We start from the raw sequence: 15568 nt of genomic DNA, 5'->3' as shown, positions 1-15568 counted from the left end.
TAACTCTATTAATTCTTTCAAGATAATGATATCTCAAGTCATACGCAAAGGCTCTTTCGTTTAATCTAATAAACTCCTTTGCCTGGTTAGATCAATCTATCCAATAACTACAAAAGTAGTTAAGTTTAGATTCGCACTCAATCTCAATAAATCTCTAAGAGATATATTGAGAATGCTGATCTCACGCAACTAATCAATCGAATTATAGTTAGATCCCAGCCGATCAAGGTTTGTGCACACACAAAGATATGAGAACTAATAAGAAATCTTCTTTGTCTTCAAATGTTCTTTAATCTTCAATAAACACCTGCACAACACCACTTGATCTCTTGTGATCAATCACACACAGAACAGAGTTTGTTAACAATAGATTATCACAAGATGTTTTTAGATCTACAAACAGTACTAACGATCCCGTCGATACTTCGACCTAGTTTGAATGAATCTTATATCAGAAGAGAAGATTCTCAAGAATAACAAACTAGGTGCAATCAAAGTTTCAAAAACCGTTAGTCAATCAAATCAATCAAAAACTAATAAGACTGCACTTATCCAGTTTCCCACCAACGGTACTCGTAGAGCTTCTTGATCCCACAGAAGTCTTTAAACGAGCAGTCGTAAGAGATTTCACCTAATTAGGATACCTTCCTCTCCGAATAGACGACTCCGCCAGAAACAACAAGAATGAAGTTTGCATGGCTCTTAATTAGGATAGTTTGATACAAATGCAAACTTAGGTATTTATAGACCAAGGATGTTTACACACGAAGGAATTTCCAAAACCGAAAATATTCTCAAGATATGCAATGAATAGCAAAATTCGGTTTTCCTAATTCCAATAAATGCTTGTCCAAAATTTCTGAAATCTCTCAATAGAAAATCTCCAATTAGTAAATGCACATTACTAATTTTTATTCTCTAGAGGTATGCATTTAATTGTTGGTAATTAAAGCATAAAAACCAAAAACTTTAATTAAGAGATTCTCAATTTATTTCGGCACAAGATCTCCTTGAGTACTAAGGAATATCTTTGAAAAATAAATGATAAGAGTTACTTTACGTGCTCAAAGTATGTTGACATCTCTTCACTGTAAGTTCTTATTCATATTTACATGGATTTACATTCTTGGAATCGGTTACACCACACTTCCAAGCAAGTTTAAAATTAATTGATGTATTATCTACGAAGTTCAAAAGATAAGCGTTACACTTCATAGTCTAATTCCCTAATACTATGATCATACAAATATGACCATGTCACGTCACTAGAGTATTATAAAATATGTACAATATATACAGCTTCGCAGTTATCTTTTCAATATAGCACGACTTGAAAGATACGTTATGAATGAAACAGTTCAATTCAATATTACTAACCTCAAGAGGAAGGATGATGTCTTCGTTGTAGTTAGCTTCTTCTTCACATTCATCAGGTCTTCAGAGTATGTAACGTACCGGTGAATTTTCCCTTCTAGCGGGCTGGATCCAGCCCGTCCAGCAAGACTAAACCCCCGTTCTGTCACACAGAAGTATAAAACGATACATATAAAATGGTACATAAAACGGAAATGATTTTGTACGAAAGGAAAACAATTAAAGAGCCTGAGTTTAGACAGTGGAAAAAAAATGTGTACATTCTTGTCCATAAAAATCCAACATAGCCTGTTCAAACGAGTCCATTATTTTCAAACATAAAATGTGCAATTAAGGGCATCAATACTCAGAAGAATGCTGGAACAATCAATATGTATAGATGTTAAGTACACTTGGTAGTTGACTACATAGATCCAAACTTAAATTAAATGAGTTCCAAAGATCCAAAATGAAACATAATGGTGATGAGTACACACTTCACATAAATATAACAAGTATTAACTTAAGTAAATCCGTAAGAGAACGAAATATACAAAACAAGGCCTGCTACTATCTTCAAGTTCCAGCAGGAATTTCAAAACAGAGAATGACATATACACATTATGGTTCAAATAAAAAGAATTCCAAGTAGGTAACAAATATGATTTAAGAAATGTCGACACGCTGACGATGAAAGAAAATGAAAATGAAAACTGGACAGTCAAAAGGAGTGTAAAAATTATTCCGTCTAACCCGAGATAATTCTTTAGTTTGTACACATGTAAGGCAGAAAGACATGTAAAGAAAATATCATTTAGCACCCATAGGAAAACCACCCAACACAGCCCATGATATATATATACAAGGACAACAACATATACCGATATTGTGTCCATAGCTCCCTTATCGTAAGCTTTTCCGGCTTACTGCATCAAGCTAGCTCCAAACTCTGTGGGAAAAAAAAAGAAAGAAAAAAAGACAAAACAAAACAAAACAAAACAAAACAAAACAAAATAAAACGGGGTGAGCCCACCGCCCAGTAGGAGATATAACGATAATCGAGTGCCAAAAGATATACAAATAAAATGCCAAAAGCTTAAAGCATCAAAAGAGCATAAACTAGAATATGAAATTCATAAGTGAATGTAAAGCATTTTTTCACAAACATTTGTAAGCTGCCATCTATTTAAATTCAGATAAAAATTACTCTACTCCTTACAAAGGTCAGTGCCGACGTCAGGGTAGTTCTGGTTACCAGCCGCAACGATCTTCCGGGTAGCCACCGAGGTGGTGGGGGTGCCCCAGTGGGCCTGACGGTCCTAAAGTAGAGTCGTCTAGCTTCCAAATCAAATCGATTATCGTCAAAGAAACTTCCAGAAACCAAGTTATGAAAAACTCAGAAATTGCAGCAATTGCGGCATTCTTAAGAGTCAATGAAATATACAATCACAAGTACATTCCAGAATAGAAAGACAGCTGTCAAAACCAAAAGCTTAACCGACACAACTATACCTATACGGTCTCAATCTCACCAGATAGTCGATAAATAAAAATAGCATCTCACCAGATAGTCGATATATAAAAATAGCATAGGAAGCTAATTAAGCTACAACAACCACATATCCAGGGAGCACAAAAATGGATAAAAAATAGCATAGGAAGCTAATTAAGCTACAACAACCACATATCCAGGGAGCACAAAAATGGATATGAATCTGACGTAAGCAGGGGGAAATCTCGCATTGCAGTCCTAATTGCCGACAGGGTTTTCATAGGAATGAAAAACAAACACTTTATTGGGTGTAGATTCAAATAGGTTCAAATGATATGACCAAACTAAAATCAAAGAACAAAATGAGTACGAATAACCCAAGTCTATTAAAAAAACGTATAAAATCATTTGGCAGAACATTTTAAGTAAAATTCCGCAACAATGGTTTGCAAGTTTGAAACACTTTTGACTAGTGCAGTAAGACAAAAATATTGGGTCAGCATACTTGAGATGCTAAGTGGTCAACAAAACAAGAAGGAATGCATGGAGGAAACTCTTTAGTGGAGTAATAGAAAATATATTAGTTCACTCGATCATTTTTCTAAACAAGTCATAGGTTGATTCATGAACTCAGTACAAGGCTTAATTTTCAAAAATCAAAACTTGGTAATTGTGTAGTATTTTCAATCTTTAGAAACCAATCTCGTCCCACAGTTTGATAGGCCATAAGTGAACATAAAAACATAGGATTTCAGACTAATATTGTTTTGCAAAAATCATCAAAGCAGGGGTAACTGGAAAGAGGTTGATGAACAAGGTTTGGTAACTCAATATCGGCAACCAGGGATATTAAGAGGAAAACTTAAGCTGGTGCTTTAAGGAAAAACATTGAGCTGGAAAGTGTGAATTTCAATAGAATACAAAATCCATGAGAAATTGTTCAAATCTTTGAATCATGGCATGTAGTTTCAAATACCCGTTAATGAAGCATAAGCATCAAGATTCAAAAATATAGAGCATGATCAGTTCATAAAGTTTCAGGTTACCAACAGAAAGTATGTTACTCATTGGGTCCCTTAAACAAGCAGAAAGTATGCAAGTTTAGGAAAACTCAACTCGAGGCTTGATTGATTTTGGGTGGGAAAACAAATTTGGATAGCTGCGAACATTTCAAACCTTCAAAATCATTTTGTGTATTTAAAAATCTGTACAGCCTAAAATGTAAGCATAAGACACAAAAACGATAGGATTTCCAATAAGATTCTTGTTGCGGGAAATCATTCAAAACATAGGTAAATTGAAGGAGATTCACAGAAAAAATTTGTAAAAGTTTTAGTTAACAAAACATCCCAAACAATCATTTTGATTTGCGTATGAACGATAATAAAATTCGAAAATGTTGCGCATGTTCGGGACATTCAAAGAAATATTCATAAACCAAAAATGAGATGTATTTATGAAATTAAAGAACCAAACCATACTGAAATGATCAGACTTCCAAACCAGGTTATATAAAAGATTACGATAGGGACGGGATAAAAATCCAAACTTCACTCTCGGCAACTAGACAAATGGAGTAGAAATATTTAGGGATTTTTCATGTAATTTCAATTTAAACATAGATTCAGATATAATTTGCGATCACCCATCCTTTGATTTAAAGTAATCATGAAATATGGAGAGGGGTTAAAATCAAACATGCATAAGTAATATCGATTAACAACATTGAAACCCATAGTTCAAAATCAAAAGGGAAGAAACCCCTACCGTAACGCAGATAGCAACATAAATCAATCACCACGTCTTGAAAGAACAAGTGACAATTTCTGAAATATCAAAACAAATCCAACCAAATCAATCACGACTGAATATTTGTTGCGAAGAAAAAGAAATGGAAGAAAACCGTACCTTAGAACAACCATTTCAATCCCATAAATGGGTTTCCGGAGTTCGTGGAAAGAAATTGTGATTTTCTTTTGCTTCTCATCAACAGGGGAGGGAGAGTGAAGAACGAGAGGGGGATACGGACGGAACAAGAAGAATAAAATTTATCTTTTTACATTTATGAACAAAAACTTTGAAACGACGAGAATGCCCATTCTTTTCTTGTGACGTACACACCCAGGTGTCAAGTAGTCAACTATAGTCTTAGTCAAGTGCATGAAAACACTAATTAGACTCTTCTCTAATTATAAGGGATGGCTAAATGAGTTAATGACACCCAACCTACGACTCAAGGCACTCACCTCGAGCCTGCAATCCAAATTAAATTTCTCCGTCTGTTACACCATTACCCACTAAAAAGAATTTTCGTCCTCGAAAATCAAGCCAAAACTAAGAGTGATGATGATTACCTCCATATAGTTTGCGATACCATTCTTTCCTTTAAAATTCCATTTCAGAAGTTGCCTTTTCCAAGCTTTGATGTCGTGGAAACATGATCACCATATTGGAGGTCCCTATCTCGAGGACTTGCTTGTTTGTGTCAATAATCCGCAATCACTTCCTTTTAAACTCGATTTTGCTTGGCCTACATTAATTCTTCTAAAACCTGGATAGTTCGAAGAAGAAAAGGAGGTACCCGTATCCATTCTGATCCTCAGAGTTTTCATCAAACGGTTGGTGAGAAAAATTCGTGCATCCAGTGAAACCCAATTAGTGTCAAAACTTCAAGTGAATGCGATTCCAAGCCACATAGCTTGTACAGCCTTTCCTTACTCCAAATTATATTTGACGCACTTGGTTCTAAAATTAGGATAAAGTTCCCTTCCAGCTGAATTGGTGCTTCCAGTGCTTCGCAACATTTTCAGAAGACAACAGTCACAAGGGTTATGCCCTATAATTAGTAACAGTTACTAAATTAAGAACCTAAGACTCCCAACAAGCTATATATATATATATCATGGCTTTGAAACTTTTAACCCCAACCCCAAAGCAATATAAAAACGATAAAACAAATCGTTTTCGAGTCATCAAAACCGAAATGAATTGATCAAGTACACGGCGCCAAAAAAATAAGTAAGTCCCACAGTCCAAATAAATCGGAACTGCTCTGATACTAAACTGTAACGGACTGGTGAATTTTCCCTTCTAGCGGGCTGGATCCAGCCCGTCCAGCAAGACTAAACCCCCGTTCCGTCACACAGAAGTATAAAACGATACATATAAAATGGTACATAAAACGGAAATGATTTTGTACGAAAGGAAAACAATTAAAGAGCCTGAGTTTAGACAGTGGAAAAAAAATGTGTACATTCTTGTCCATAAAAATCCAACATAGCCTGTTTAAACGAGTCCATTATTTTCAAACATAAAATGTGCAATTAAGGGCATCAATACTCAGAAGAATGCTGGAACAATAAAAATGTATAGATGTCAAGTACACTTAGTAGTTGACTGCATAGATCCAAACTTAAATTAAATGAGTTCCAAAGATCCAAAATGAAACATAATGGTGATGAGTACACACTTCACATAAATATAACAAGTATTAATTTAAGTAAATCCGTAAGAGAACGAAATATACAAAACAAGGCCTGCTACTATCTTCAAGTTCCAGCAGGAATTTCAAAACAGAGAATGACATATACACATTATGGTTCAAATAAAAAGAATTCCAAGTAGGTAACAAATATGATTTAAGAAATGTCGACACGCTAACGATGAAAGAAAATGAAAATGAAAACTGGACAGTCAAAAGGAGTGTAAAAATTATTCCGTCTAACCCGAGATAATTCTTTAGTTTGTACACATGTACAGGCAGAAAGACATGTAAAGAAAATATCATTTAGCACCCATAGGAAAACTACCCAACACATCCCATGACATATATATACAAGGACAACAACATATACCGATATTGTGTCCATAGCTCCCATATAGTAAGCTTTTCCGGCTTACTGCATCAAGCTAGCTCCAAACTCTGGGAAAACAAAAAAAAAAAAAAACAAAACAAAACGGGGTGAGCCCACAGCCCATTAAGAGATATAACGATAATCGAGTGCCAAAAGATATACAAATAAAATGCCAAAAGCTTAAAGCATCAAAAGAGCATAAACTAGAATATGAAATTCATAAGTGAATGTAAAGCATTTGTTCACAAACATTTGTAAGCTGCCATCTATTTAAATTCAAATAAAAATTACTCTACTCCTTACAAAGGCCAGTGTCGACGCCAGGGTAGTTCTGGTTACCAGCCATCGTTGCCGCAACGATCTTCCGGGTAGCCACCGAGGTGGTGGGGTGCCCCAGTGGGCCTGACGGTCCTAAAGTAGAGTCGTCTAGCTTCCAAATCAAATCGATTATCGTCAAGGAAACTTCCAGAAACCAAGTTATGAAAAACTCAGAAATTGCAGCAATTGCGGCATTCTTAAGAATCAATGAAATATACAATCACAAGTACATTCCAGAATAGAAAGACAACTGTCAAAACCAAAAGCTTAACCGACACAACTATACCTGTACGGTCTCAATCTCACCAGATAGTCGATAAATAAAAATAGCATAGGAAGCTAATTAAGCTACAACAACCACATATCCAGGGAACACAAAAATGGATTTGAATCTGACATAAGCATGGAGAAATCTCGCATTGCAGTCCTAATTGCCGACAGGGTTTTCATAAGAATGAAAAACAAACACTTTATTGGGTGTAGATTCAAATAGGTTCAAATGATATGACCAAACTAAAATCAAAGAACAAAATGAGTACGAATAACCCAAGTCTATCAAAAAAAACGTATAAAATCATTTGGCCGAACATTTTAAGTAAAATTCCGCAACAATGGTTTGCAAGTTTGAAACACTTTTGACTAGTGCAGTAAGACAAAAATATTGGGTTAGCATACTTGAGATGCTAAGTGGTCAACAAAACAAGAAGGAATGCATGGAGGAAACTCTTTAGTGGAGTAATAGAAAATATATTAGTTCACCCAATCATTTTTCTAAACAAGTCATAGGCTGATTCATGAACTCAGTACAAGGCTTAATTTTCAAAAATCAAAACTTGGTAGGTGTGTAGTATTTTCAATCTTTAGAAATCAATCTCGTCCCACAGTTTGATCGGCCATAAGTGAACATAAAAACATAGGATTTCAGACTAATATTGTTTTTCAAAAATCATCAAAGCAGGGGTAACTGGAAAGAGGTTTATGGATAAGGTTTGTTAACTCAATATCGGCAACCAGGGATTTTAAGAGGAAAACTTAAGCTGGTGCTTTAAGGAAAAACATTGAGCTGGAAAGTGTGAATTTCAATAGAATACAAAATCCATGAGAAATTGTTCAAATCTTTGAATCATGGCATGTAGTTTCAAATACCCGTTAATGAAGCATAAGCATCAAGATTCAAAGATATAGAGCATGATCAGTTCATAAAGTTTCAGGTTACCAACAGAAAGTATGTTACTCATTGGGTCCCTTAAACAAACAGAAAGTATGCAAGTTTAGGAAAACTCAACTCAAGGCTTGATTGATTTTGGGTGGGAAAACAAATTTGGATAGCTGTGAACATTTCAAACCTTCAAAATCATTTTGTGCATTTAAAAATTTGTATAGCTCAAAGTGTAAGCATAAGACACAAAAAACGATAGGATTTCCAATAAGATTCATGTTGCGGGAAATCATTCAAAACATAGGTAAATTGAAGGAGATTCACAGACAAAATTTGTAAAAATTTTAGTTAACAAAACATCCCAAACAATCATTTTGATTTGCGTATGAACGATAATAAAATTCGAAAATGTTGCGCATGTTCGGGACATTCAAAGAAATATTCATAAACCAAAAATGAGATGTATTTATGAAATTAAAGAACCAAACCATACTGAAATGATCAGACTTCCAAACCAGGTTATATAAAAGATTACGATAGGGACGGGATAAAAATCCAAACTTCACTCTCGGCAACTAGACAAATGGAGTAGAAAGTTTTAGGGATTTTTCATGTAATTTCAATTTAAACACAGATTCAGATATAATTTGCAATCACCCATCCTTTGATTTAAAGTAATCATGAAATATGGAGAGGGGTTAAAATCAAACATGCATAAGTAATATCGATTAACAACATTGAAACCCATAGTTCAAAATCAAAAGGGAAGAAACCCCTACCGTAACGCAGATAGCAACATAAATCAATTACCACGTCTTGAAAGAACGAGTGACAATTTCTGAAATATCAAAACAAACCCAACCAAATCAATCACGACTGAATATGTGTTGCGAAGAAAAAGAAATGGAAGAAAACCGTATCTTAGAACAACCATTTCAATCCCATAAATGGGTTTCCGGAGTTTGTGGAAAGAAATTGTGATTTTCTTTTGCTTCTCATCAACAGGGGAGGGAGAGTGAAGAACGAGAGGGGATACGGACAGAACAAGAAGAATAAAATTTATCTTTTTACATTTATGAACAAAAACTTTGAAACGACGAGAATGCCCATTCTTTTCTTGTGACACATACACACCCAGGTGTCAAGTAGTCAACTATAGTCTTAGTCAAGTGCATGAAAACACTAATTAGACTCTTCTCTAATTATAAGGGATGGCTAAATGAGTTACCTACGACTCAAGGCACTCACCTCGATTCCAAATGCAAGGCACGACAACATTAGGATTCATGCACCCACATTGCGCCATCCCAGCAACAAATGCGTGGATTGGACTCGAGCCCGCAATCCAAATTAAATTTCTCCGTCTGTTACAGAGTAATACTTGTATGTCTCAATATTCCTAGACTTTCTAGTCTAACCTAAACTAAGTTAATTCTAGTATACAATCAAGCGACTTTAGATGAGTTTTGACACACTAAAATATGACAACCAAACTTGACATACCAACGCTTGGTGAGTTCAATCAAGCTATAGGTTAGAGCACTGCTCGGTCGAACTCGCAAGTGTTGCTATCTCAAGCTTGTTTGTCAAGTTTTTTGCCAAAACTATAAGTCTTGATTTCTAGTCTACTTATAGCTAAGTCTTGGACTAGGATAGAAAGTGTAGTTGAGCTCTAGACTCCACGACGTTCATCGTATAAAGACGAAGAACTACTCAAGTAATTGGTGGAACTTCATTGACTAAAGGTATGTGGAGACTTGAACTTATCTATCACTCAAAAGTCTATCTACTATATCTCCTATCTTGAGACAATAGTCGTATTGCTATATAGACTTCGATTATGCACATTTGCTATTTCGAGCCGAGTGTATGTCGCTTATCTATTTCTCTAAATATGTGTTGGTAAGCTTTCGCTTTGGCCGAGTTCATCTTTACAAGTGACGGAAGTCATGTTGATTATTTCAATATCTTGAAAATTTCTTTGATGAAAAATAGTGTGTGAATAACCTCTATTTAACATCCTCTAAGAATGTTTCAATGATTGAAATGAGAGTTTAGAATATATAACCTTGAATAGATATAAACATTGTATGTGAACTCATACTTGTGTAAGTCCAAAATCCTTGAACTAAAGTATGCGTACTTTACTGGTTCAAAAAGTCTGCGTACCCGTACGCATACTGCCGGAAGTTCATATCCCGTGAATTTCTGCTGGAGTTTTTGAACTGAAAACAAACTCAAATCGCGTACTTAAGTATGCGTACCGGTATGCATACTTGAGTGGGTTATTTTCATAAAACGGTTTATTCGTGAACTACGACATATATAAACTAAGGAATGCATATTTGCAAACTGTGGCTATAATGTTCATGAATTGATTCGAGTGAATCAAAATATTTTTTGCTTCGATTGTGTCTTATATACTTCTATGAGATCTTTTTTTTATTATACTTCCTTCCTGCTCTCGAGGAAAGAAAAAGAAAGAAATCTACTCTTGGGGAAGAATGACCAGCAGACTCTATGTCATGAATTTATGCTTCAATCTGAGACGAAGGAAAGCAATTGAAAAACTCTCTAACTAGTTCTTTTGAGTCATTTGAACTAGTTATGGTGAAGATGAATAAGGTTGATATGAAAGTGCTCGTATGCATGGCTAACCATTTGGTTAACTACTGTTGAACCAACTAGGTGTACACGTTTAGGTACGGTTACACAAACCTAAATGAACGTGCATTTCATTTGTGTATGACAAGCTAAGTTCGATCTAACAGTTGGAAGATATTAGCTTGAATCTAATCAGGTTTTCATCTAATAGTGAATATTGAATGCTTTGTTACCAAGGTAACTTAGATTGCAAACCCTGATTTGGAGACTATATAAAGGAGAACTCTAGCAACTGGGAAACCTAATCCCTATACCTCCTGTGTGATACTAGTTGTATAAGCTAGAGTCGATTCTCCTTTAACCTTATGTTTCTACCAAGACCCCATAGGTTGACGACTTGAAGACTTCATTGGGATTGTGAATCCATACCCAACTATTTCTCTGTAGTTGCGTGATCTGATCTTGTTGTTTCTATCGTGTTGAATGCAATTGGAATTATTGGCTCGAGATTTATATCTCCGATAGGCAAGATAAAAAGTAGTCACAAACATCTTCGTCTCATCGTTTGTGATTCCACAATATCTTGTTTCGCTAGTCGATTAAGATTATTGTGAGGTGATTGATATTTCTAGGTTGTTCTTCGAGAATATAAGTCTGGTATATCAATTGGTTCCTGTTCACCTTGATTTATCAAAAGACGGAACAAAACTCGTAGGTATTTCTGTGGGAGACATATTTATCTATTCCTGTAGACTTTTCTGTGTGATACAGATTTGTTTATTAAAGTCTTCGACTTTGGGTCGCAGCAACTCTTAGTTGTGGGTGAGATCAGCTAAGGGAATCAAGTGCGTAGTATCCTGCTGGGATCAGAGACGTAAGGAGTGCAACTGTACCTTGGATCAGTGTGAGATTGACTGGGGTTCAAGTACATTTCAGACCGAATTTAGTTTGTAGTAGGCTAGTGTCTGTAGCGGCTTAATAAAGTGTGTGTTCGGTCTGGACTAGGTCCCGGGGTTTTTCTGCATTTGCGGTTTCCTCGTTAACAAAACTTATGGTGTATGTGTTATTTATTTTCCGCATTATATTTTGTTATATAATTGAAATATCACAGGTTGTGCGTTGAATCGATCAATTGGTAAATCCGACATTTGGTTGTTGATTGAAATTGGTTGATCCTTGAACATTGGTCTTTGGTACCGTTCAAGTTAATTTCTCTTGTATTCAATTAGACTCGCATATTGTTATGTGCTTGAGTAAGTATTGAATCGATAAATTGAGATATAAATCTTTGATATACTTTTTATTAAGATTGAGTCTGACTGTCTAGTTGATTCTCTTAAAAGTATATTGAAGTTAGTTCATACAGACTGCTAAGCGAAATATTGGGTGAGGTTGTTGTACCCCCACTTTTCACTATGCTCTAACACTTCGAATATTTGATCTTTGAATAATTGTTCTATTCTGTTCCGGAAGACAAGGTTGAGGTTCAATCATACGAAACTGTGCAGCTTCGGATTGAGGATAAGGACATCTCTCATCGTGTGGTTCGCGTTATGACGGATATCTTGGGTTGTTCTCCCAATCTCAAAGACTTCTTAGCTGCTTTTAGTGTGCACAAAAATCTCAAACAATACTAGTGGAAAGATGAATTTGACAATCGAATCAAATTAGAATACACAAATGATAAAATTAGTAGCAAAGTCAAGAACGAAACTTTATACATAATGATAGATCAATTTTATTGCATAGGATCGAAGATATTAAGCTTGACCTAATGATAGCACGACGACAATTTAAAAAATGTAAAGTCCATATTTGCTAGTTATGGAATCAGATAGATAACAAAAGGCTATTTATATATAAGTGAAATATCTACAAGGGCATTTACACATATAGACGCACATATGTGTTTTAATGACTCGATCTTTCATCAATCTTTTTCCTGCTTAGCCATTGTGCTTATATCCAGCACTGTGGAATTTTCAAAAAACATAGTTGTAGTTATCCAACAATAGTTTTTCAGGAGGTCATACATTCCTGGATTGCTCCTTTCGAAGCGTGCTTAATTGCAGAGTTTGAAAAAGCGGGGGCCTGACAACAACACCCCATATTTCGCTTAGCAATTTGTATGGACTAACACCGAAACACTTTCTAGAGAATCAACTAGACAGTCAGACTCAATCTAGGTAAAAGTATCTCAAGGAGTTAATATCTCTCTCTTGTTTTGATTTACTCAAGCTAATAGAACTCAGCGAGTCCTAATCAAACACAAGGAATAACTTGGACGGTACCAAAGACCAATGTCCAAGGATCAATCAATGATAATCAACAACCAAGGTTGGATTAATCTAATTGATGATCTAAACGCACAACCTGTATTATTTCAATCATAAAGATAAACAATATAATGCCGAAACTGAAATAACACAGACACCAGAAATTTTGTTAACGAGGAAACCGCAGATGCGGAAAAACCCTGGGATCTAGTCCAGATTGAATACACATTGTATTAAGCCGCTACAGACACTAGCCTACTCCAAGCTAACTTCGGACTGGACTATAGGTGAACCCCAATCAGTCTCCCACTGATCCAAGGTACAGTTGTACTCCTACGCCTCTGATTCCAGCAGGATACTGCGCACTTGATTCCCTTAGCTGATCTCACCCACAACTAAGAGTTTCTACGACCCAAAATCACAGGCTTTAACAATAAACAAATCTGTCTCACACAGACAAGTCTATCAAAGGATCAATTTGTCTCCCACAGAAAAACCCTAAAGTTTTTATTCTGTCTTTTGATAATAATCAAGGCGAACAGGAACCAATTGATAATCCGGTCTTATATTCCCAAAGAACAGCCTAGATTAATCAATCACCTCACAACAATCTTAACTGTATGGTAGCGAAACAAGATGTAGCGGAATCACAAACGATGAGACGAAGATGTTTGTGATTACTTTTTATATCTTGCCTATCAGATAAATCAAACAATCTCAAGCCAATCAATATGATTGTACTGTTACGATAGAAGATGCAAGATCAGATCACACAACTACGATAAAATTAGTATCGGTCTGGCTTCACAATCCCAATTAAGTCTTTAAGTCGTTAACCTGGTTTTAGAAGAAGAAAACCCAAGTTTAAAGGAGAAACGACTCTAGTATGCAAACTAGTATCACACATAAGGTGTGGGGATTAGTTTTGCACAATACTAGATGTCTCCTTTATATAGCCTTTCAAATCAGGGTTTTGCCTTAGTTATAAAGCAATCAATATTCACCGTTAGATGAAAACCTGATTTAGATTCAAGCTAATATTTCTCAACCGTTAGATCGAAAACTTAGCTTGTCACACACAAATGACTGTACGCTTCTAGGTTTGTTAACCGCACCCAAACATGTACATTGTTGGTTCAACAATAGTCTACCCAAAGAGGTTAACCATATGAGCATTTCATACCAACCATGTTCTTCTTCACCATAACTAGTTCAACTGACTCAAATGAACTAGTTAAGAGAGTTGTTCAATTGCAAGGAAATCTTATGTAACTACACAAGACACAATTGAAGCAAAGATGATTTGATTCACTCGAATCGGTTCATGAACTTTAATAGCCACGGTTTGCAAATGCATTCCTTAGTCTTTTAAGATTAAGTTCAGAAATCATCTTTAGATATATAACCTTATCAAGTTCGCAGACTAGGTTCGCTGACTTAAGACACCGGATAGAGTTTACAAACTCAACCAGAAATTCTCGGGTTCGAGAACTTGGCTCACGCAAGTAGTTTGTCAACTCCAGCAGAAATTCTTGGGTTTGAGAACTTCGGCAGTTCGCGGACTGAGTTCGCGGACTTGGCACTTGCCATACTTCCGGTTCTCTTGATCAACAAAGTCCGAAAACTTCGGTTCCAGGAATCCATTGGTTACGTAATCTAAACTCTCATTCCAACCATTGAAATATTCTTAGAGGACGTTATATAGTTGTTACACTATTTCTCGTCAAAGCAATTTTCAAAGTAATTGAAACATTCATGACTTTTGTCACTAGGTAAAGATAAACTTGGTCGAAGTGAAAAGCTTACCAACACATATTTCGAGATATAGATAGGCGAGGTATACTCGGCTCGAAATACCAAATGTGTATGATCTAGTCTATATATATAGCATACGACTTTTGTCTCAAAGAGTAGGAGATAGAATAGATAGACATTTGAGTGACAGATAAGTTCAAGTCTCCATATACCTTTTTGTCGAGAAGTTCCACCGGTTCCTTGAGTAGATCTTCTACTTGTATGATGAATCGCCATGAAGTCCTTGAGCTCAACTACACTTACTATCCTAGTCCGAGACTTAGCTATAAGAGACTAGAAAGCAAGACTTATAGTTTTGATCACTAACATTGACAAACATGCTTGAGATAGCAACGCATGCGTGTTTGACCGAGCAGTGCTCTAACAATCTCCCCCTTTGTCAATTTTAGTGACAAAACTATCAATACATATGGAATACAAAAAAGATAATAAAACTTTAGTAGCTCCTATTCCACATGTATAATCTTCAACATTCCTCGAAATCTTCGTCACTTTCAAGTACTCCAATGATCCCAAAGGTTGTAAGTTTAGCATCACCGTTTTTGAAGATCCGTTGCTATAACAATGAGAAAGCATCGGTCTCGATCATCGTTATACAATGTCATAGTATTATTACACAGTGTCAAAGTCCAATTGTATCACACCTTCAACAATAATACTATGGTGATATGTATCACTCCCCCTTAGTCAATACTCC

At 35.8% G+C, this 15568-nt stretch overlaps 1 long non-coding RNA gene across 8 annotated transcripts; it reads right to left on the bottom strand.

The window, feature by feature from the left end:
• Positions 1–1305: 1305 nt before the first annotated feature.
• Positions 1306–9212, bottom strand: LOC113281504. 8 transcript variants are annotated; one of them, XR_003326186.1, is made up of 6 exons: positions 9108–9212; positions 8956–9014; positions 7003–7129; positions 4754–6767; positions 2235–4671; positions 1306–1516 (listed from the first exon to the last, which is right to left on the bottom strand). It is a non-coding gene; the product is annotated as an uncharacterized LOC113281504 (long non-coding RNA). The 8 variants fall into 8 exon arrangements; XR_003326188.1 differs by having other exon boundaries at positions 1306–2302; positions 2573–4671; XR_003326191.1 differs by having other exon boundaries at positions 1306–2691; positions 4613–4671.
• Between the last annotated feature and the right edge of the window lie 6356 nt (positions 9213–15568).

Source organism: Papaver somniferum, chromosome 5 (assembly GCF_003573695.1).
Source record: "Papaver somniferum cultivar HN1 chromosome 5, ASM357369v1, whole genome shotgun sequence".
In the NCBI taxonomy this organism is placed as follows: Eukaryota; Viridiplantae; Streptophyta; class Magnoliopsida; order Ranunculales; family Papaveraceae; genus Papaver; species Papaver somniferum.
This window is presented reverse-complemented; position numbering and strand designations above follow the sequence as displayed.